General features: G+C 45.8%; 1 protein-coding gene across 2 annotated transcripts in view; it reads right to left on the bottom strand.

Annotated features, from left to right (window-relative positions):
- Positions 1–4303, bottom strand: part of ABHD2 (abhydrolase domain containing 2) — a 113518-nt gene extending 109215 nt beyond the window's left edge. The window contains exons 1-2 of one of the 2 annotated variants that reach the window (XM_025391100.1): positions 3891–4059; positions 2071–2160 (exon numbers count right to left, since the gene is read on the bottom strand). The gene's annotated coding sequence lies outside the window, so the exon portion shown is untranslated. Of the gene's footprint in view, positions 1–2070; positions 2161–3890 lie in introns of both variants that reach the window. The other variant, XM_025391099.1, reaches the window with a different exon arrangement.
- Between the last annotated feature and the right edge of the window lie 19922 nt (positions 4304–24225).

A 24225-nucleotide genomic window follows, 5' to 3' on the forward strand; every position in this document is an offset into this window, starting at 1 on the left:
TTTTTTTTTTTTTTGAGACGGAGTCTCGCGCTGTGTCACCCAGGCTGGAGTGCAGTGGCGCGATCTCGGCTCACTGCAAGCTCCGCCTCCCAGGTTCACGCCATTCTCCTGCCTCAGCCTCCAAGCAGCTGGGACTACAGGCGCCCGCCACCACGCCCGGCTAGTTTTTTGTATTTTTAGTAGAGACGGGGTTTCACCATGTTAGCCAGGATGGTCTCGATCTCCTGACCTCGTGATCCACCCGCCTCGGCCTCCCAAAGTGCTGGGATTACAGGCTTGAGCCACCGCGCCCGGCCCACACCAACCATTTTACAAACAGAAAACATTCAATCCAAAACCACGATGCCCTGAACAAGACAACAAAAAATAAATCTGCAGATATAAAAATAATCCTGAAAGCAGATAATGTAGCACCTGTATGGTATCAACACAGAAACAGCAGCACAGGGCTTTAAAATGTCCTAATCATGCACTGGCCAAAAAGGCTGAACCATGAAAAGCTGCTATAAAATCCTGACACCAGACAAATTTAAGAGGCACCCTGAACTTCTCATTGCTCTGTTCCCGGGGATAAGTTAGCCCAAGATGAAACAGAAAGGCTTAAGTACCTCATGCCCCACATCATCTATACTCTGAAACTGGTCATGGAGTATTCAAAATTCACAATGCAATAAAAATAGGAATACTGTAAGTTGTAGGTCATGGTAGAAATTCTGCCACACAAAATTCAATTATATTGGAAATGTCTCTCTGCTGAGGCTTTTAAAAGAGCCAGATTTTAGGCAAAAAATAAGACAGACTCTACCCCTGTCTCCCATAAGATCAAAGAAAGTATTTCCTGCTTGGGGCAGGAGCTCTGAACAAGGGCAGTGAGAACCACTACAGAGGTTATGGGTCCTGCCAGAGATGACCAGAAGGTGTAAATGCTCAAAGCAACGAGTAACAGCGAATGAGAAGCCCTTCCACCAAAATGTTGAGAAAAGAGAGTGAGAAAGAGAGAAAGGGGCCCTTATTACTACACAAGCAGAGAAATGAAAACTATTATTCTAAAATGGCTGATCTCTAGAACAGCTTAAACAAAAACCAAAATTCAGAATCAACTCAAGAAAAACAAAGCATAAGAAGGTGCGATTTAATGAAGTGATAATCTTTGGTTCAATCTAGAAAACAAGTAAAAACAAGAGAAAATCAAAGGTGACTGGATTCCTCCTAAAAATGAAAGTGGCAGGCATCTTTTCATCAAAAGGGAATTGACTGGCACAGTGAGAGTGGCTATTTGTCAGACCTGTGAAGGCGATAAAGGAAATGAAGGTGAGAGTAAAAAGGAAAGAAAGTGAATGACCCTGACTAAAATGAGAGGAAAAAGACCATTCCATTGTACTTGCCATCTGGTTTATTTCAAGCTTTGGAAAAGAACAAGAAAAACGCAGATAAACCAGTGAACCAGCTAGATTGCCAGCACGGATCAGTCACACACTTCTGCTTCTGCCAGGCCAGGCAGGCGCTGCTGGTGCTCCCCCTACTCGAATGACTAAGTAACTTGCTTAAATGCAGTTGACACACGATCCCTGAACTTCCGAAAAGCGCTTAATACAGTGGCTCATAAAATCTTAATCTAAAAATGTTCATCCATTTAGAATCAAGCTGCATCACACGCATCGCTGGGGAGGAGGGCTGCAGAGAGGGAATACATATTTGGAAGAACACCATGGACATGGTATCATCCAGGACTTTACCATTTCGAGGGATTCCCACCCCTCGCTGCCCGCTTTTAAAGATAATTTTAAAAGGTTCAGAGCCTAAGAAGAATGTAACTGCAAGTGGGGAACTAACATAGAAACTGAATTACCTGAATCAGAAAAAATAAGTAAGATATATGCAACGTGACTTGGAATCCCCTTGAAGCTGTCTGTGTTAAAATGAAATCTGGAATATGTTTAATGAATTGGGGGGTGGGGGGAAGGGGAATGGGGAAAAATTAGCTCTTGATAGAGTATTGGGTGGTGGATATGAAGAAAAATGTATAAAAAGGCAACAGAATATCATATCTAGCAAATCTATTGTGCTTACCCTGTGCCAGGTACTGTTCTAAATGCTTCAGATGTAGTAACTCCATGCCCTTCTCAAAGCAACCTTCTAACATAAGTATCATTATTATTTCTGTTTTAGAGGTGAGGAAACAGAGGCACAGAGAGGTTAAGTAGCTTGCCCAAGGTTGCACAGCTAGTAAGAGGCAGGGCTAGGATTCAAATCCAGGCACTCAGGCACCAAAATCTGTCCCCCTAACCCCTCTGGGCTTCCCTAGAACTTAAAACACTGAGAATAGGCAAACTAAGAGTGAAGTAAGTCATGCACTGGCTAGATCTAAAGTCAAGAGATCAACCCTTAGTCATGGGCCTGTGATGACCAGCCAGCCCTGTGACCACCCCAGGCCTCAGTTTCCTCACCTGTGCATTGAGGAGACTGAATTAGAGTCTATCTAATTAGATTTAGATAGAGATGAGCTCTATCCAAGGTGCCTTCAGCTCTAAAATGTCACAAGTCCGTGCTGACTACCAGCTGTATATGGATTGGTCTGCTTTCTGACTAGATATTCAAAGATTAATTCATCCTAAAACACACAGCAAGTTGTGTTAAGATTCCTTCTCTGCCTCCTGACCTTTAGAAGATTATTATGTTCTCTCTATTCAGGCAAATGACAGAGGGTAGTGAAGGATTTCTCTTTTGGACTCTGCTTAATGGGGCTGTAAGGAAACGGCCTTCGAAAAGCTCTGGGCACAGGTGTTGATGACTCTGCCAAACCTGCAGTCTCTCCAGGTCCCTCTATGGAGCCTGTTCTTGGAACCTGCCTTTGGATTTGGTTGCTGGAATGCAGGTGAAACTGACAAACTGGAAGTCGAGCAACCAAACTAGAGGGATTGGGAAGATTAAGACAGTGGTCCATGGGAGTTCAAATTAAGGAGTTTCATGGCGGCTAAACAAACCTCTATCTTTTTGTATAATCCAGTCTCTTTGCTAACACCCACTCTTGAGAGCTGAAACCTCAAAATTCATTATGGGTGAATTTAACAGCCACTTGGAACCTAATCGACCCCCAGAAGTACTATCCTCAAGCTAGGCATTAAAGGCCACTTAGAGTGCATCTGTGGGTAGAGAAGGCCCTTACAGATGGGTCATGCAGTCCTCCCTTGGGAGTCCTAAGCATCCCGCACAGGTGGCTGTCATCCGGCCACTGCTTGGACATTGCCAAGGTCGAGGCGCTAGCTGCCCGGCCTGGCAGGCAGCCTCCTGCGCTGCTGGACAGCTCTAGATGTGGGAAAAGCTCACGAAGCGCCTAGAACAGTGCCGGTCGCCAGGCTGAACTCGGTAAATGTGCTTCCAAATGGGTCAAAAGCTGCCTCCCTAGAACTTAAACCCACTGGTCCTGGGTGCGCCCCTGAAGCCCCGAAACACAGAGGTCTCTCGGTTATCTCGGGTTGTAATCAGGACCCTCGGCCCTCTCCTCCCAGGTGCGCATCCCGGACCTTCTTCCCCAAGCCTGAACCGGCAGACCCCTCCCCAGACCCCAGAAGCCCCAGGAGTGAGCACCAATGGGGGAATGGCAGCCAGAGAGGCCGCGGTTGGGATTATCCCCAACCTCGGTTTCCCGGGCAAGAGGGGACAAAGGGCCTCAGGAAGGCGTATCCCCCGCCGCGATCTGGGCTGTCCCCGCCACTGGGCAAGCCAGCCCTCTAGACCCCCACGGCGCCATATGACAGGCCCCCGAGGATCCCCTCAGGCTGCGGCGTGATGGGCCGAGCTACGCCGGGGAACTCGGGGCTCGGAGATTCGGTTCGACGGGTCCGGCGTGCGATCCCTGCTCCGCGGAGCTCGCTCGGCCGTGGCTTTACCTGCGTGTGATTGACTACAGGTGCTCAGCTCGCCCCCAGTCTGGTTCCCGCAGCTTCCCGGCTACCGGCGGCGCTCATGGATATACAGCCGGAACCCCTGGCCAGTGCAGCTCCCGCCGCTACCGGCCCCGCCCAAGTAACTGCCGCCACGCCCCTGACGACCGCTTCTGCCACGCCCCCAACCGCGGAAACCGCTTGTTCATTGGGCAGTTTAGCCGCTTCTCCACTTGCCCCGCGCGCTCATGGCATTACGAGGGAATCCACTGGTCAGCGAAGCTGCTCCTCAGAGTGGAGGCGGGATTCTTAGGGGAGAGCTCCTCAACAATTGGCTACATTTGACGGCTTTAGTCCAGGGACCCAGACGCTATTGGATAAGGCCAGCCCGGAGTGGGCGGGGAAAGGGGAGGAGGGCTTGAAGATGGGTAGTGTTTGCTGTCGATGGGGGCGGGGTGAAGAGAGGCGTAATTGTGACCGCAAGCTGCTTTAGAGGGCTGGGTAAGGTCAGGTGTCGACTGGGGCTCAGAGGAATGAGGTCGGCCGGTAGCTCAGCTGCGGGGCTCTGATGGGTCCACGCCGACTGACTGACTCACGTATACTCAAATTTCGCAGGGGGTGAAATTTGAGGTCATATCCCGGGAGAGAGGAAGAAGGGTCGTGAGTCACCGAACCCCAAGGAGAGGAAAAGATGTGGAGGCAGCGACCTATGGCCTCTTCCAGCTCCGGACGGGGGATGGGGACGCTCTGGGCAATATGGGCCTCAGTTATTGTCCCACTGCCCTTTCAACCCTTAAGCAACCCAGTTGGAGGCCGCCTGGAAGAATGTAGCCTTTGAACTAGGGCCTGAAATTGGGGCTCCTACCGGTTGTGTGGGCTTGGGAAAGTCACTTACCTTCCTGCATGCTCCCTGATTTCTTCACTTGGCAACTGAGGGTAGCAATAGTAGTTGATGAGAAGATTAAATAAACTCTGATAAACGCCAACAGTGGCTGGCACTCAACAGGCATTCAATGAAGGGTGATTCTTCACCCATCACCCACTCACCTCATCCGGCTGGGAAACTAGGCCCATTTCTAAAATTCTATGAGCCTGAAACTGCTTTTGCAGTGGCATGTCGTGTACCAAGAATAGAACACTTGAGCGACTTGAAATGCAACCCCTGTAGGGCAGAGAAGGCCACCCTACCAAGGTCCCATAGGGCTGGGAGACAGGGAGCACGGGATGAAGTGAGAGGAGCGATTTAGTCAGAGAAGGGAAGTGGTGTTTGTTGCCATGTAAATTTTTCCCAACATATTTCAGGTTGTGACAAGGAACAATGGGCTGGCTCAAGTTTTATGAAGCGTGACCAAACAACATCCTCTGAAGGCTGATCAGCACCGGACTAGAAATCACTGCATGAGCTATATCCGTCAGAGACCCCTGAAACCCATTCCCCATTCTGAAGGTGTAGACATCACAGACTGTGGACAGAAATAGCTTCTCAGACTTGAATGTAGCCCCAGACCCTTTGTGTCTCCCTTTGAAAGAACTCACAGCCATGGTACATCAGAGTGAAGGAGAAGAAAGAATCCTTTGCCATTGCTCTATTTTTCATTCAGTTGTCATGTTACCTTGAAAATAAAGGTTTCATCTCAGTGTTTATATATTCCTCTGTATTCTCTTTCATCTTGGGGGAAAAAAAAAAAAAAAAAAACCCAGGCTTCAGTAGCAAAGTCTGTTAGTGATGAACCCCATCATCCTGACTCTGAGTTAAAACAGTTTGGACTTCCAAAAAACAGCTTTAAATTTATCACTAGATAAGTATATAAGGTAATGCATATGTTAACTAGCTTGGTTTAGCTATCCCACAATGTATACATGTATCAAAACATGGACCGCTGCAGTGGCTCACGCCTGTAATCCAACACTTTGGGAGGCTGAGGCGGAGCCCAGGAGTCTGAGACCAACCTGGGCAACCTAGTGAGACCCCGTCTCTACAAAAAATTTAAAAATTAGCCTGATATGGTGGTGCATGCCTGTAGTCCCAGCTAGTGGGGAGGCTGAGGCAGGAGGGTTGTTTGAGCCCAGGAAGTTGAGGCTGCAGTGAGCTATAGATTGTACCACTGCATTCCAGCCTGAGCCACAGAGTGAGACCCAGTTTGACAAATAAACATAATAACGTGATAAACATAAATAAGTAAAGCATGTTGTACATTATAAATATATACAAATTTTGTCAATCAAAAATTAATAATTTTAAAAATAGGCTGGGCACAGTGGCTCACGCCTGTAATCCCAGCACTTTGGGAGGCCAAGGCAGGAGGATCACCTGAGGTCAGCAGTTCCAGACCAGCCTGGCCAACACGGTGAAACCCCATCTCTACTAAAAATACAAAATTAGCTGGGCTAATTTACAGGGTGGCACATGCCTGTAATCGCAGCTGCTCAGGAGGCTGAGGCAGGAGACTCGTCTGAACCCAGGAAGCAGAGGTTGCAGTGAGATTGCGCCACTGCACTCCAGCTTGGACGACAGAGTGAGACTCCGTCTCAGAAAAAAAAAAAAAAAAAAGATTTGTCACTAGTTTTGGAGGGGTGTGTACACATATCTATGCACACATTTGGTTCTGATCCACAGTTTTCTGGTTCTTGTCTTTAAATAGTGCTGCTTGGTAGCCATACACATGGCTGCATGCATGCTACGGAAATAGGCCCAGCCCAATACGGGTTTGCTTCTGCCTGTGTTTGTTAGGCCCTGAAAAGCATGAAGTGGCTCCAGAGATTCAGGATGATTTCTCCAACTTGATTCAGAGCCACGAAAAGCAGCTGTTAGGAGTATATTGCAGATGGGCTCACCATTGTGTAAATGGCTTTTTTCTCCCATCTCAGGAACATAGGTTCAGCCAATGCTTCCAGTAAAGGACATCTATCCAGTTCAGGAATTCTAAAACACAATTGTGTCACAGAGGCTCAAAAAGAGGCACAGACGGAGCCCAGGAACAGGAGGAAGAGTGAAAGGATCCGGGCATCTTCTCTGCAACTCAGGCAGGCTTAAAGAATGATCCATTATCATTTTCCAGCGCACAGAACTGTTTCCTTAATTGTCTCTGGTTTCTGTTTCCTCCCCTCTGCTTGCAGTCTTGCCATATTCTGTTTAATCATATTATTTCATTCTATAAATCATTTCCGAGGGAGGCCATTTAGGAGACAAAATGGACTTATTTTTGCCTTCAAGTTTTTTTTTTTTTTTTTTTTTTTTTTTTTTTTTTGAGACAGAGTCCCGCTGTGTCGCCCAGGGTGGAGTGCAGTGGCCGGATCTCAGCTCACTGCAAGCTCCGCCTCCCGGGTTTTTACGCCATTCTCCTGCCTCAGCCTCCCGAGTAGCCGGGACTACAGGCGCCTGCCACCTCGCCCGGCTAGTTTTTTGTATTTTTTAGTAGAGACGGGGTTTCACCGTGTTAGCCAGGATGGTCTCGAACTCCTGACCTCGTGATCCGCCCGTCTCGGCCTCCCAAAGTGCTGGGATTACAGGCTTGAGCCACCGCGCCCGGCCTTTGCCTTCAAGTTTAGTGGCCCATTGAGATTGAGGATTTGGTGAGCCTTGGCCTAACATAAGCAGGTGTTGGGATGTGGCTGTAAAGTGAATTTTCAAAACCATGACAGTACCTTGTTATAAAAAAGAACAAGGGAGACGGTTTGCCCCAGTCACTTTCTGGGATGGCTAAAGCTGCAGGACTTCATTAAAGTAGAACTGCTTCTAACCAACTGGAGCCTCTGCAGGATTTCCTAACCTGAGAAAGTCCTCAAGGTACTCTGGGAGACAGCAGGGAGCAGCGGTTGGAGCAGATAATGTGTTCTATTTATTCTCTTCAGGGAAAATCAGCAATTCACTCAGTTTGTCATTTTTGTTATTCTGCATCCATGGGGGATGGTTCAGAGAAATGGGATTTGGAAGCTCTGCCGCTGGGGCTTGGATCCTGGTTCCATCCTTCCTAGCCTTGTGACCTTGGGCAAGTACAGCACGTCTCTGTTCCCACTTTCTTCTGTAAAATGCAGAGGACAGTGAAGTGCTTGTCTCATGGGTTCCTTTGAGTGGCAGATGAGTTCACAGATACAAAGTGCATCAAACAGTACCTGGCACATACCTAAAAATGTTAAATAAATGTTTGCCATAGCTATTATAGGAGCCCATTTCAGAATCTCCCTCTAAGGTCCTCACTCATTTTTTAAGTTCTAGCCCTCAAGAAGTAGTGACCACAGGATTCAGGATTTTCAGAAAATATAGATAGACTTTATTTTTTTTTTTTATTTTTTTTTTTTTGAGACGGAGTCTCGCTCTGCCGCCCAGGCTGGAGTGCAGTGGCCGGATCTCAGCTCACTGCAAGCTCTGCCTCCCGGGTTCACGCCATTCTCCTGCCTCAGCCTCCCGAGTAGCTGGGACTACAGGCGCCCGCCATCTCGCCCGGCTAGTTTTTTGTATTTTTTTAGTAGAGACGGGGTTTCACCGTGTTCGCCAGGATGGTCTTGATCTCCTGACCTCGTGATCCACCCGTCTCGGCCTCCCAAAGTGCTGGGATTACAGGCTTGAGCCACCGCGCCCGGCCGACTTTATTTTTTAAATCTGTTTTAGGCCAGGTGCCATGGCTCATGCCTGTAATCCCAGCACTTTGGGAGGCTGAGGTGGGTGGATCACTTGAAGCCAGGAGTTTGAGACCAGTCTGGCCAATTGGCAAAACACTGTCTCTACTAAAAATACAAAAATTAGCTGGGTGTGGTGATGTGTGCCTGTAATCCCAGCTACTCAGGAGGCTGAGACAGGAGAATCGCTTGAACCTAGGAAGTGGCGGATGCAGTGAACCAAGATCGCACCACTGCACTCCAGCCTGGGCAACAGAGGGAAATTCTGTCTCTAAATAAATAAATAAAGCAGTTTTAGGTTTACCACAAAATTAAGTGGAAAGTACAGAGAGTTCCTATATACACACTCTCCAACACATGCAGGATTTTGTTTTTACTAGCAAAATCTCACCAGGTTCTCACCACCTGGTGCGAGAAACTTTTCCTTTGGAATGTGGTTACCAAAAATGGTTTGAGGACTGAGTAAAGGTTTTTGAGACTAGACCTCATCAGTGTTCATTGTGAGGGAAATGGAAAGGATGAGGCTAAGAGAATAACAGTAAAAGCTGCAGTCTGGAGGTTCATAAAGTATTCCTACAGTTGTGACATGGTGCAGTCTGAGGGATCGAATATTGTGGCTTTATTGTCACGCCCAGTGCAGCCTGCATGCAGTCTAGGAAGGAGGTTCAGAATGCCCTGTAAGCAGGTCCACTGTCTGGCTTCTTATTGGTAATGGAGATGAAGTTTGTTTAGAGGCTTTAAGTCCCAGCATGCGATAGTTCCATGAGGACAAACTATGATCAATTTCAAAAATGTGGTCCTTTTGTTATTAGAAAAGGCTTTCTGGTGGCCAGTGAAGACGATCATGAAAAATAACCTTGTCTGTGATTTGGGCTGCTTTCTTAAGCTATATGTGAGTTGTCTATAGTAAAATCATAAGATGAACACACCTGGCTTATGCCTGTTGTCCTGGCAAAATTTTAATAGTGCCCTCCTTCCCATCAGGTGATTCTCAAATAGTCCCAATGTGGATGATACATTTTATGGTAATATTTATACTTACATATATAGGACCTAGTACTAAAAATGCTCATGAAACACACAAACACACACACACGCACGTGCATGCCCGCACACACAGATGAAAAAGTGTTCTAATCTTATAATCAGATACAGAATATCTGACAGGTGACTGGCTAACGATGACGTGTTAGTCACCATGCATTCCTCTTCCTGATGTCATTCTTAATTACAGAAATAAAAATTGAGTTATTCATACTATTAATTGCAAAGGAGTCGATAAAACTTGTGTATTAAATAAGCTCATCATACACCCTTTCCTACATAATTTTAGGTTATTGAGCTATTTCAAAACTATTTCCGGAGAAGGCGAGATGCAGCGTAAAAAAATAACAACAACAACAAAAACCCCACCAAAAAAAAAAACAACAGGTGGGCACAGTGGCTCACACCCGTAATCCCAGCAGATTGGGAGGCCCAGGCAGGTGGATCACTTGAGGTCAGGAGTTCGAGACCAGCCTGGCCAACATGGTGAAACTCTGTCTCTACTAAAAATACAAAAATTAGCCCTGCGTGGTGGCAGGTCTCTGTAATTCCAGCTACTTGGGAGGCTGAGGCAGGAGAATCACTTGAACCCGGTAGGCGGAGGTTGCAGTGAGCCAAGATTGCACTGAGATTGCACCATTGCACTCCAGCCTGGGCAACAGAGTGAGACTCTGTCTCAAAAACAAAAACAAACAATTTCCATCTTTCCAGAGACCCCTATATTGTTTTGCCATATATTTAAATTAATTTACAAAACAGTAAACATTTTTTACTAAGCAAGACATCTAATACTAGAAAGACAGACAGAATCATAAAGTCCCATTCATTCCTTGGTGGGGATGGATATAGGACAAATGGGAAATATTGACGAGATAACTCAAAGGACCGAGCAATAAGCACAGAGTGCCATCAGTGTCAGCAATAATTATTCAGAGGAGGCAGCAATTTCTTCTGACTTGGATTATTGGAGATTTGAATTGGTTTTTGAAGGTCTATGGGCTGAATCTGGCAGGGCAGCATTGGCAGTGAGGGAGCATGGCATTCTAGGTAGGCCTCTGAGTGGATCAACACAAGATAGTTTGTCCAGAGCAGAGTCAAATTGGGGCCTAGCAGGCGAGAAGATGAACAAATGGATGGGGCCAATGGTGGAGGCAAGATAATGCCTTCGTCTTAGTTAATGGCTTCATCTCAGCCCTTTGGGTATTTGGATATCCTCACATAGTTGCAGAGCAAACATCCCAAACTCCAGGCATCTGCAAACTATGTAGATAATTTTGACCCTATCTCTTTACTCTCTGCTTTATTTTTTTTTTTTTTGTCTTTTTTTTTTTTTTTTTTTTTTCCTTTTTGTGGAGAACGGGGTCTCGCTATATTACCCAGGCAGGTCTCGAACTCCTGGGCTCAAGCTATCCTCCCGCCTCTGCCTCCCTGAGAGCTGGGATTACAGGCGTGAGCCACCGCGCCCGGCTCTGCTTTATTATTTACTTAATAATGTCATCAAATTGACTCAACTTTTAAAATGAAATACCTTATTGAGCCCCATCCTAAACCAGTGGTTCTCAACTGGGGGTAGTTTCGTCCCTCAGGGGACACTTGACAATATCTGTGATTGTCACAACTGCAGGGGTGCTGTTGACCTCTAGTGGGTAGGGGCTAGAGATGCTGCTAACCACCCTTCAGTTCCCAGGACAGCCCCACAACAAAGAATTATCCCAAATGTCAATAGTGCTGAGGTTGAGAAACCCTGTGGGCCAAAGCAGTAATATCTGTGATATTGCAGGCTTGAAGTGTGATTATAGTTATTCTAATTACATTAAAATCATTTCATAAGGATTACATTTTATTATTTATTTTTATTTATTAATTTTTTGAGACAGAGTCTTGCTCTGTTGCCCAGGCTGGAGTACAGTGGCACAACCTTGGCTCACTGCAACCTCCACCTCCTGGGTTCAAGGGATCCTCCCACCTCAGCCTTCCGAGTAGCTGGGATTACAAGCGTGTGCCACCATGCCTGTCTAATTTGTGTGTGTGTGTTTTTAGTGGAGATGGGTTTTCACCATATTGGCCTGGCTGGTCTTGAACTCCTGACCTCAAGTGATCCCCCTGCTTCGGCCTCTCAAAGTGCTGGGATTATAGGCTTGAGCCACCAGACCCAGCCAACTATTACATTTTTAAATATTCTTCCATGTGCTACTCTATAATCATCTCTTGTATCACAATGCGGACATGGCATTTAAGTTAAATTTGATTCAAGATATTAGTATGCCAATGTTCATAGCAGCATTATTCATAATGGCCAAAACGGGGAAACAACCCAAATGTCCGTTGATGGATGAAGGGATAAATAAAATTGGTAAGTACAAATAATGGAATACTATTTAGCTTTCAAAAGGGATGAAATTGGCCAGTGCAGTGGCTCATGCTTGTAGTCCCAGCATTTTGGGAGGCAGAGGCAAGAGGATTGCTTGAGCCCAAGAGTTCAAGACCAGCCTGGGCAATACAGTGAGATCTTGTCTTTACAAAAAAGTAAAAAAAAAAAAAAAAATTAGCTGGGCGTGCTGGCATGCTCCTGTAGTCCCATCTACTTGGGAGGCTGAGGTAGGAGGATCGCTTGAACCCAGGAGGTTGAGGTTGCAGTGAACTGTGATTGTGCCACTGCACTCCAGCCAAGGTGACAGAGTGAGACCCTGTCTCAAGAAAAAAAAAAAAAAAATGAAATTCTGACACATGCTGCAATATGGATGATACTTGAAGACATTATGTAAAATGAAATTAGCCAATCACAAGAGGACAAATATTGTATGATTCCACTTACATGAGGTGCCTAGAAGAGTCAAATTCAGGCCGGGTGTGGTGGCTCATGCCTGTAATCCCAACTATTCGGGAGGCTGAGGCAGGAGAATCACTTGCACCCAGGAGTGGGAGGCTGCAGTGAGTTGAGATTGGGCCAACGCACTCCAGCCTGGGCGACAGAGAGAGACTCTATCTCAAAAAAAAAAAAAAAAAGAAAAAAAAAGTCTCCTTTCCTCTTTACCTTATCTCTTTATTAAGCTGTCAGCCTGCTATGGTATCACATCCAGCTGTTAAGCCTCCACCAACTGCTGGCTGATTGTCCTTTTGTGTTTGACAATCCCCTGGAGGCATGAATTGCTCCTGTCTTGTATGTTAAATTTGAGCCCCTTTGCAAGGGTAATCTTTCAGGTCAGTCTTTGAGGCTTATGCTAACTAACACCAGGAGGGCTCTTCTTAGCTGATGCTTTCCCTGGTTCTCTCCAGGACACTTCTAGCTGGTCTACAGTTCAGCTTGTTGCTTGAATGGAGTTCCCAGGCTCCTCTTAATTGCTTACCAACAAAATCTTCATTGTTTTTGAGAACACCCTTACACTTGAACTTTCCCACATTGTGTTCCACATAAAGTGTTCTCTTGGGAAGAACTTCAGAGGTCTCTGTATCTATGGCCTGCCTCTCCCCTTGGGCAAAACCTCTGCACCACTGCTCTGGAGCTTGGGGAACTCAGGCAGAGACAGTGGCCCCCTTATCTCAGGATGACAATCCTGCTTTATGAGCAGAGTGCTGGACAGAGCGGTGGCTTTTGCTCTTCTGGGCTTGCCTTTCCTGTAAAGAATCTCTGCCCCATGAGCAAGCTGAGGCCAGGGTAACACAGGCTCCAGTATGCTTAGCCTGCCATAGCCGAGGTGGAGTTTCTGCCATATGAGTGGGGGCAGGTTTAGGAAGTGAGCCCCAGATTTATCAGCCAGTCTTGTCCAAAGTAGAGCTTTTGCAGCATGAAACTGGAGGGCATGAGAAATGCTGGCAGCCTGCCCCTCCCAGGGATATATAGTAGTCCTCAACTGAGAGCTGGGGGAAGAGGTAGCCTGTGTTCTTGGCTTCACCTACTTAGAGTAACTTTTCCATGATGCTGAGCTAGGAGGAGGAGGGAGGAAGTCCTTTGTGGTACAAATGTTATTGACTCTCACTGTTCTTACTGAGACTTTGCACATTTTCTTGAATAAAAATGTATTAATTTGCCATGTCCCCTTAAAACAATTTCCAAAGGCTTTAAATGGTTGTGGCTTTGATCTTAAGCAATTTCCAGTGGTTATGGTCATTTCACTGGGGAGACGGTTCATGGAGCTCCTCATGCTGCCATTCAGAAGTCATGGAGACCAAAATGTGTCTGAGACAGATCTCAATCCATGTAGAGGTTTACTTTGCCAAGGTTGAGGACACTTCTGGGAAAAAGAAACACAAGTTACCATAGGATCTGTGGCCTGTGCTTTTTCCAAAAAGGGTTTTTTGAGGACTTTATAGAGGAAAGGAAAAAAAGAAGGAAGGGTAAACAATGATACAGGAGATTACTTTATCCTGAGGCTTTGATTAGCACTCGCTGAATCTCCATTTTACATGTGAAAGGGGTGGGTAGAGGAACAGTCAATTATGTTAGTTTTCTTGCTTGGTAAATCTACATTTTACATAAAATAAAGTAAACACAGAGGAAGAAATCTAACATGCATTTGTCTGGGATGGGCAGAGGAATGATTTCTAGTCTGGTCTTGGTCCCATATCTGTGAAGATAAGATGTTAATCTACATAGTTGGCTGGGCACGGTGACTCACGCCTGTAATCCCAGCACTTTGGGAGGCTGAGGCAGGTGGATCTCTTGAGGTCAGGAGTTCGACACCAGCCTGGGCAACATGGTGAAACCCCCGTGTCTACTAAAAATACAAAAAAATTAGCCAGGTGTGGTGGCAGGCACCTGGAGTCCCAGTTACTCAAGAGGCTGAGGCAGGAGAATTGTTTGAACCTGGGAGGCGGAGGTTGTAGTGAGCCGAGATCATGCCACTGCACTCCAAGCTGGATGACAAGACTCTGTCTCACAAGAAAAAGAAAAAAGAAAAAAAAAAGTCTACATTGCCAGGGTGAGATTCAACAGACCTGTGTTTTAGGGTTAGTTTATCGGGAGGATATGTATTCTGAAAGATTTAGGAACCACAAGAAATTTCCTTGTAAGCAATTGTGAGGGAGACCACCTGGGAAGATAGATGGCCTTCCGTTATCACATACTTATTCCTAAGTATGTACCCAGAGAGAAACATGGACAATAACATTCATAATAGCACCATATGTAATAGCTTAAGGTTGTAAACAGTCCAAATGCCACGATCTGTTTAGGAGAAAAAGGAAGGCAGTTTTTGTGTGACTCAGTTTCCAAGCTTAACTTTTCCCTTTGACACAGTGAGTTTGGGGTCCCAAGGCTTTATTTTCTTTTCACAGTTATATGCCCTATCATGATGATTTATTATAAAGCCAAATTTTAGTCAAATTAATCTGGAGGCAATGTTCAGAGAAAATTAGAAATAGGAGAGGTTGGAGCCAGGTAGAAGAGGTTATTGCATTAGTTTCAATATAAATTGTTAAGGGCCTGAACTAGACAGTGAAAGTAAAAAGAAAAGAAGAATAACAGTGATGTGAGCATAGATTCTTCAGGACTTCCCCACAGATTAAATATGGGGTGCAAGAAAGAGAGAAGAGTCAGAGATGATCCCAAGGTGATTCTAATACGGGAGAGAAAGGCAAATTTGCTTTAGATCTGTTGAGATTTTTGTGACACATATATTCAAGGGAAAGGGAAAATAGGACATCATTACTAGAAAGGGAGGATTGTTGAGCAGGGGAGAGGCTGAGTTTTGTAGACAAGGGGATTTGGAGTCATGGCTTCTAGGTAACACGTTGCAAAAGCTGTCCACAGTACAAGGTAATGGAAGTCCTAGGCATAGACAAGTTTCAGAGACAGGGAAAAGCAGACCAGGTTAACCTGAACTTGGGAGAATGAAACTTGGCAGGAGGAGAAAGACAGTGAAGGAGACTGAGAAGTTACCACCGCCGGGCGCGGTGGCTCACGCCTGTAATCCCAGCACTTTGGGAGGCCGAGGCGGGCGGATCACAAGGTCAGGAGATGGAGATCACAGTGAAACCCCGTCTCTACTAAAAATACAAAAAATTAGCCGGGCGCGGTGGCGGGCGCCTGTAGTCCCAGCTACTCAGGAGGCTGAGGCAGGAGAATGGCGTGAACCCAGGAGGCGGAGCTTGCAGTGAGCCGAGATCGCGCCACTGCACTCCAACCTGGGCGACAGCATAAAAAAAAAAAAAAAGAGAAGTTACCACCATAAAGGGAGGAAGGATTGATAGCTAACATTTATCAAACCCTTACTAAGAGACAAGCAGGATTCTAACAGTTTTAGATTTTTAAAAATATTTAATCCTCCCAATAACTCCACAGGGTGAACATGATTATGCCTGTTTTACAGATTAAGAAACTGAGGTCAGAGAGGTAAAATAATTAAAACCTCGGCAATCATGAGCATGCATAATTCTCATTCTTAAGTATGTACCCAAAGAAACACATGGACAATAACATTCATGATGGCACCATTTGTAATGGCTTAAGACTGAAAGCAATCCAAATGTCCATCAACACTAGAATGGATAAACAGATTGTGGAACATTCATATTCAATGGAATACTATGCAGCATTGGGAATGAACAAATCATTATGATAAGCACAGCACCAGCATAAGGTGAATAAAAGAAGCCAGTCATCCAAGAAATGTGTGCTATGATTCTATTTATATAAAGTTCAAAAAGAGGTAACACATGGCTATGGTGCGAAAAAGTCACCTGACTTTTGTGAGGTAGTAGAGACTGGGAAAGGGCCTGAGAGGGGGTTCTTGGGTGCCAGTGATGCCCTATTCCTGAGCTGGGTGGTAGTTACACAGGCATGTTCACTTATGAAAATTCATCAAGCTGCTCACTTATGATTCATGTACTTTTCTGTGTGTAGGTAACAAACAAAAAGTACTAAAAACCAAGAAAGCAAAATAGAACTAGGTCATCTGATTTGAGGACCCACCCCCTTAACTACAGAGTGATTCAGAGAACAAGGGTCTTTTCTCCTCTTCCACAAAGAAAAATGTGGAAGGGGACCTTATAAAATTATAAATTTAAAAGGAATTAAAGAGATAGATCAACCAAATGGAATGTATGGGTCTTATTAGCAGCCAAATGAAAACAAACCATAGCTGGGTATGGTGACTCATGCCTGTAATTCTAGCACTTTGGAAGGCTGGGGCAAGTGGATCACTTGAGCCCAGGAGTTTGAGACCAGCCTGGGCAACATAGTGAGACCCCCATCTCTACAAAAATACAAAAAATTAGCTGGACGTGGTGGCATGCACCTGTAGTCCCAGCTACTTGGGAGGCTAAGGTGGGAGGATCACCTGAGCCCAGGAGGTAGAGGCTGCAATAGGCCATGATCGCACCACTGCACTCCAGCCTGGGTGACAGAGCAAGATTCTCTCTCAAAAAGAAAAACAAAACAAAACAAAACAAAACAAAAATTAAACTGTAAAAGACAATACAAATTGTCTTTTATAACAAAACAATTGGTGAATGAATATTAACTATATTATGATTACGTTTTATAAAAAGTCCTTCTATTTCAGAGATACATATTGACATACTGATGGATGAAAGAATATCTGGCATTTGCTCCAAAAGAATGAGGATATGAGTGTTGAGATGAAAGATTGGCCATGGGTTGATCATTGCTGAAGGTGGATGATATCTACCTGGACTTCACTGTACTTTGTCTATTTGTTTGAGTATTTTGTGAAATAAGGTTTTTGCAAAAGAGAAGAAGAAAACTAACGTTCAGTGTGTTAGCAAAGGAACTGATTCCCATGGCTCCATATTTTTAAATTTGGATTTCCCTTGAGAGAGAAAGACAGCAAGCACATGGGTCACAGGACTCAAGGAGAAAGGGGACATGTGGGTGGAGTGTGAGCTTGTGATGCCTGCTCCCGTGGTTTTCTCTCTGCCCCTACTGCTCCACTGGAACAGTTTGGACAAAGGCCACTGTGACCCCCACTCACTGCTGCATCCAGCAGTTGGCTTTCAGTTCTTCTTTGCTTGACATCTTTGTAGCTTGGGACTCTGGTGGCCAGGCCCCCTGCTTGGGAAGCACCTCTGGTTTTCCTTTGTCCATTTCATAGTCTGCTCCATGAACTCTTCTTCCTGTGCCTCACTCTTCAGTCCAGGGCCTGTCCTCAGCCTGCTGCTCTTCTTCCCCATATCCTCTTCCCCAGTGGTTCTGCCCTCTCCAGCGCTTGAGTTGCTGCCAGGTCTGTCTTTCTAAACTGCAGTTCTCATCAATTGATTCCCTTAAGAAGATCCAGGAATAGCTACCCATTGCTCAAATGATAACATTCAAACTCTTCCTGGAGGTACAGGTTCAGCATCTTTTTGCGCCTCCACTTCCTTTCCACCTGCCCTCTCCAGCCTTCCCTCCTCCTCCTCCTCCTCCTCCTCCCCTTCATACCCTCTGAGTCAGCCAGTGACATTATCAACATTTCTGGAATGCACCAGGCTATTCCTTGCTCCCATACCTTTGACTCCATCTGGACTACTCACCCACACACTTCCCTACCTGGAAAACCCTACTCATCCTTTGAGACTCTGCTGCAAGGTCACTCCATTCATAAAGGCTTTCCTCATCTTCCTGTGGAGTTCATTCATCCATTCATTCATTCATTCATTTGTAATAGATGTAGATGTAAAGCCCTATGATAAGGCTGAGTGCTGAGGGCAAGAACTCACATCATACACACTTTACCTCACAGTTCCTATCTCAGGTATTGCCTTGCTTACATGATAGCTGCTCCCAAGCCCTACCCCTTGAGGCCAAGGAGGGTGACTTATTCCTCTTTCTACCCAAGTGATAGTAGGCACTAAAACATGCTTGTTCAATTAAATTGAAGGGGAAGAATTACCGAGAAAAGGCCTCTGGGTTTGGCCATTCAAACACTTTTGATAAACTTTGGGTGCCTATGTACTAAAGTTTAGGGGTGGGGGTGAAAGGAATGAGGCTTTTTCTCCTAAGGGTTAAGGAGAAGCTAGGAATTGGTACCGCTGTAGATCACTTGCTTGAGAAATGTTATCAGTGATATGAGGCAGGAAACAGGATGACGGTAAGATTGAGTGATGGCAGAGTTCAGCATATTTTAAAAGACAGACAGGGAAGAGCTAGTCGAAGCAGACTTAAGACGCTGGTAAGAGGCAATGTTGCAGAAGAAAATGACAAAGAAAGCTAAGTTCTTTTCTTTGTGGGGGAGGGGTGGGAGACAGATGAACCTTATACAGGCCTGGGGACAGCTCTTCCTCTAAGATGGAAGGGAAGGCTAGAAAGTGGAGGAGTAATAGCAGCCACTTCAGGTGCCTGCCTTATGCCAGACTCTTTCATTTCTATTACACTTAATCCTCAGACAGTCTTCATTTTCAGATAAGGAGAATGGCTCAAAGTGTTTCAGTGGTTTTCTACCTGGCGACACATTAGAATTCCCTGAGGAATTTGTTAAAACAGTGCACCTGGGTCTCACTCCCAGCTTTCCTGATTTAATTTGATCTGAGAAAGAACACTGGCATCAGGATTAAGTTCTTCAGGCGACATTTTTTTTTTTTTTTGCAGACGGAGTTTCGCTCTTGTCCTGCGGGCTGGATGCAGTGGCACGATCTCTGCTCACTGCAACCTCCGCTTCCTAGGTTCAAGCACTTCTCCTGTCTCAGCCTCTGGAGTAGCTGGGATTACAGGTGCACACCACCACCCCCAGCTAATTTTTGTGTATTTGTAGTAGAGACTGGGTTTCCCCATGTTGGTCAGGCTGGTCTCGAACTCCTGACCTCAGGTGATCTACCCGCCTCGGCCTCCCAAAGTGCTGGGATTACAGGCATCAGCCACCATGCCCGGCCCAGGTGACTCTTATGTACAGAGTGGAGAACCAATGTAAGAAGTCTGTCAGAAGTGACCCGCTTGCTGGGATGGATCTTCATTCAGGTCCGCCAATCCCAAAGCCCTTTCTCTTTCTTTTTTTTTTTTTTTTTTTTGAGACGGAGTCTCGCTCTGTCACCCAGGCTGGAGTGCAGTGGCCGGATCTCAGCTCACTGCAAGCTCCGCCTCCCGGGTTCACGCCATTCTCCTGCCTCAGCCTCCTGAGTAGCTGGGACTACAGGCGCCCGCCACCTCGCCCGGCTAGTTTTTTGTATTTTTTAGTAGAGACGGGGTTTCACCGTGTTAGCCAGGATGGTCTCGATCTCCTGACCTCGTGATCCGCCCGTCTCGGCCTCCCAAAGTGCTGGGATTACAGGCTTGAGCCACCGCGCCCGGCCCAGCCCTTTCTCTTTCTCCTAGCACTGTGATCCTGAGTGTGGGTCCCAGAGCAGCAGCATCAGAAAAACCTGGGAGCTTTTCTAACAAAAACAGTAGGTCTTATCTACTAAGTAAAAAACTCTGGGGTGGGGCCCAGCAATGCGGTTTAATAAGACCCTCGGGCGGTTCAAGTTTGAGACCCACCACTCTGAAGTGTTGCTACTCAGTGTGATCTACAGCTGTGTAGCATCGATATGATGTCAGAAATGCAGAACCTCAGGTCCCCTAAGACCTGCTGAATCAAAATTTGTGTTTAGCAAGATCCTGAGATGCTCCGCATGGTTAGAGGTTGAGAAGTAGACCCTTAGGCCACTAGTTTCCAAACCTGGCCAATGATCAGAATTAACACACTTTTTAAAAAGAAAACTACAGATTCCCTGTAATCCCAGCACTTTGGGAGGCCGAGGAGGGCGGATCACTTGAGGTCGGGAGTTGGAGACCAGCCTGGCCAACATGATGAAATTCTGTCTCTACTAAAAATACAAAAAAATTACCAGGCATCCTGGTGGGCACCTGTAATCCCAGCTACTTGGGAGGCTGAGGCAGGAGAATCACTTGAACCCGGGAGGCAGAAGTTGCAGTGAGCCAAGATTGTACCACTGTACTCCAGCCTAGGCAACAGAGCCAGATTGTCTCAAAAACTACAGATTCCCCAGATATTCCACACAAGTTTCTAACTTATCAGGTCTGAGTTCACACCTAGGTCCCTTTTTGAAAGCTCCCCATAAATCTGATGACAGATTAGGGACTGCTCCGCTCCACAATGCTGCTCTCTGTAGAAGTGGAAATTTTCTGAGTATGTTCTTTGTCCCAGGCCCCTCAAAAAGTGCTTTCCTCACAACTAGAGTTGCTAAATTTAGCAAATGAAAATACAGAATGCCTAGTCAAATTTGAATTTCAGATAAACAGCAAATACTTTGTTAGTATAAGTATGTCTCAAATATTGTGTGGGCTATACTTATTAAAATTATTTTAAGTAGTGAAAACTGGTTTAGCAAACTTACTAGTTAAAAATTAAATTTTTAGCCCGGCGCGGTGGCTCACGCCTGTAATCCCAGCACTTTGGGAGGCTGAGGCAGGCGGATCACAAGGTCAGGAGATCGAGACCACAGTGAAACCCCGTCTCTACTAAAAATACAAAAAAATTTAGCCGGGCACGGTGGCGGGCGCCTGTAGTCCCAGCTACTCAGGAGGCTGAGGCAGGAGAATGGCATGATCCCGGGAGGCGGAGCTTGCAGTGAGCCAAGATCGCGCCACTGCACTCCAGCCTGGGGAACAGAGCGAGACCCTGTCTCAAAATAAATAAATAAATAAAATAAAAATAAAAAATAAAAAATAAAAAAATTAAATTTTATTAAAACGATGAATTTAAATTTAGGAAAAATTTCTAAAATTATATATTGTTTATCTGAATTTCAAATTTAGCTGGGCATTTTGTATTTTACTTGGCAGCCCTACTCACAAAATTACTGAAGTTTCAAGGAGAAGTTTGGCATAACCATATTGAGGGCAAGAAGAGGCAGATCTTGTTGGACATCAATAAGAACTGGATGAATGGATGAATACCAAAGATCATGTAGAGATGCCTCAGTCAGCTTAGGCTAAGTTATCCTGCAGTAACAAATGACCTTCTCAACTCAGTGGTTAAATAAACCCCAAACTTAACTTTCCCTTCCCTTCCCTCGCCTTCCCTCCCCTCCCCTCCCCTGCCCCTTTCTTCTCTCCTCTTCCCCCTCCCCTCCCCTTCCCCTCCCCTTCCCCTTCCCCTCCCCCTCCCCTTCCCCTCCTTTCCTATTTTGAGACTGAGTCTTGCTCCGTCACCCAGGCTGGAGAGCAGTGGTGCAATCTCAGCTCATTGCAACCTCTGCCTCCCAGGTTCAAGTGATTCTTGTGCCTCAGACTCCCAAGTAGCTGGGACTACAGGCCCCTACCACCATGCCTGGCTAATTTTTATATTTTTAGTAGAGACAGGGTTTCACCATGTTGGCCAGGCTGGTCTTGAAATCCTGACCTCAAATGATCCACCTGCCTCAGTCTCCCAAAGTTCTGGGATTACAGGCGTGAGCCATTGCACTTGGCCCAAACATTTGTTTCTTATTTGCATTACATATCCATAGAGGTCAGCTATCTCATTCTGTGACCAAGGCTCATAGAAGGTTTCTAACTAAGACATTTTTGTTCTCCTGAAAAAGAAAAAAAATAAAAGTGTGACATGGCTCTTAAAGCTTGGGTGACCAACTATCCCTGTTTGCCCAGGAATGGGAGTTTCCTGGATACAGCACTTTAGTGTTAAAACCAGAGTAGTCTTCATCTTCGGGAAACTGAAGTTGGTCACCCTACAATAAAGCTTCTACCCGAAAGTGGTGTGCACCACTTCCATTGGCCAAAAAAGTCATATGACCAAGTTTGTCATCAGGGAGTGAGCATTATAATCGTCCAGTATTCAGGCACCCTGTAGGATAAATATACCCAATAGCAATAACTTAAGCACAGCCTTAGAATGACCCTGTATGGCAGACGCACGTGAGTGTGTGCTCTGAGCTAGAGAATCTGGGAATGGCCAACCCAGAGATTCCTTCCTGTCTATGAGGAACATGTGAGCTCCACCCCACTCCCTCCCTGTCTGGTAGAATGTGGGCCGTATAGGGTATGAAGGCCATTTGTTTTAGGTTAAATGCAGGTTACCAGGCGAAGGTTGTTAAGGGGAGGGTGTTAAGTGAAAATGCTCTATAAACTGCATGCTCTTTGCAAGTGGTTGCGTTTTTCCTGTCCAGTCTGTCGCTGCTGGAGACTCTCCCCTGTATGTAAGCCCCTAATAAAACCCTATGTCTTTTTTTTTTTTTTTGAGATGGCGTTTTGCTCTTGTTGCCCAGGCTGGAATGCATTGGCACAATCTTGGCTCACTGCAACCTCCACATCCTGGGTTCAAGCGGTTCTCCTGCCTCAGCCTCCCAAGTAGCTGGGATTATAGGTGCTCAACACCATGCCCAGGTAATTTTTTATATTTTTAGTAGAGATGGGGTTTCACCATGATGGCCAGGCTGGTCTCGAACTCCTGACCTCAGGTGATCCACTCACCTTGGCCTCCCAAAGTGCTGGGATTACAGGTGTGAGTCACCGTGCCCGGCCAAAACCCCATGTCTTATTTGCTACCTTTGGGTCTCTTCTTTGGCCTTTTGAACCTGGTGCCTTCCCTACTGAGGTTAATTAGGGTTCAGCAAAACAGACCCATGGAGAGGAGCAATGAGTATTTAATAATGCAGTCTACCACAGAGAGCAAGTGGAGGCACACTCCAGGAAGGCACATGCCCTCATCAGGAGGAAAATAGAAAAGGAAGGCCCTTCCAGATGGCAGAGCCAAGGTCCATGAAGGAGAATGGCCTGAGAATCCCCCTTCTTCCAGGGGCAGGACTAAGACCTAATCTAGAAATATTCCCTCTCCCCAGCATAGGGGGCCCCTTATGATGTCAGCCCAGTAGAATTTCAAGATGTCCATAGATCAATGATTACCAATATCTCCTGTCCACATGCTATTCTAGAAGTTTGCCCACTCCCTCATGCCTTGAACCTGTAAAAACTGTGTAACCTTGACCAATATCATGTTTCTCATTCTTTCCTTTCTAAATAATGTTAGAAATGCAGAACCTCAGGCCTTGCCCCAGGTCTGCTGAGTGTTTATTGAGATTACCCCATCCCTGTTCTTCCTTGTCCCATGGGGTGTGTGGAGGGCTGATAACTAGACTTCTTAGTTCTGGATCTCCAGACCAAGATGAAACCACATCCATACCCAATGTATGAACTACCATGAGCTCTTGGACTTAATGTCTGATGATGTGGTTAGATGGGAATTGGAGTTGTCTCCTGTGAGAACGTGTGAGTTTATTTTGCAGAAAAGAAGGAAACAAGTATTTGTGACTAAGGGGGAATATTGGGGTAGGTTGTATTAGGGATGCAAATAATTGTGACAAGGAGGGATACTACGGTAGTTTGTGATACTATTTCAAAATATCTGTTGCCCGTCCAGGAGTGTTCTTTCCGGGTCCCTTTCTACATAGGGATTATATTTGTAACCCATTGACCTTAGGCTTAGCCATGTGACTTGCTTTGGCCAATAGAATGGGAGTAGAATGAACACATGTCACTTCTGAGCAGGAGTTTGAAGAAAAATCACAACTCACCATTGTTTCTTTTTCTTCTATCTGGAGACCAGATAGAGACTGCTCCTTCAGCCTGGATCCCAGAGCAGAGTTACAATCCACAACATCTGTATAGTATAAGTGAGAAATAACTGGAGTTATAAGCCACTGAGATTTTGGTGATGTTTGTTACCACAACACAACCAAGCCTACCCTTTCTTCCTGATACAAGAGTAAATAGCCAGGTGCGGTGGCTTGTGCCTGTAATCCCAGCACTTTGGGA

The sequence above is a fragment of the Theropithecus gelada genome, chromosome 7b, assembly GCF_003255815.1.
Source record: "Theropithecus gelada isolate Dixy chromosome 7b, Tgel_1.0, whole genome shotgun sequence".
NCBI classification, from domain to species: domain Eukaryota; kingdom Metazoa; phylum Chordata; class Mammalia; order Primates; family Cercopithecidae; genus Theropithecus; species Theropithecus gelada.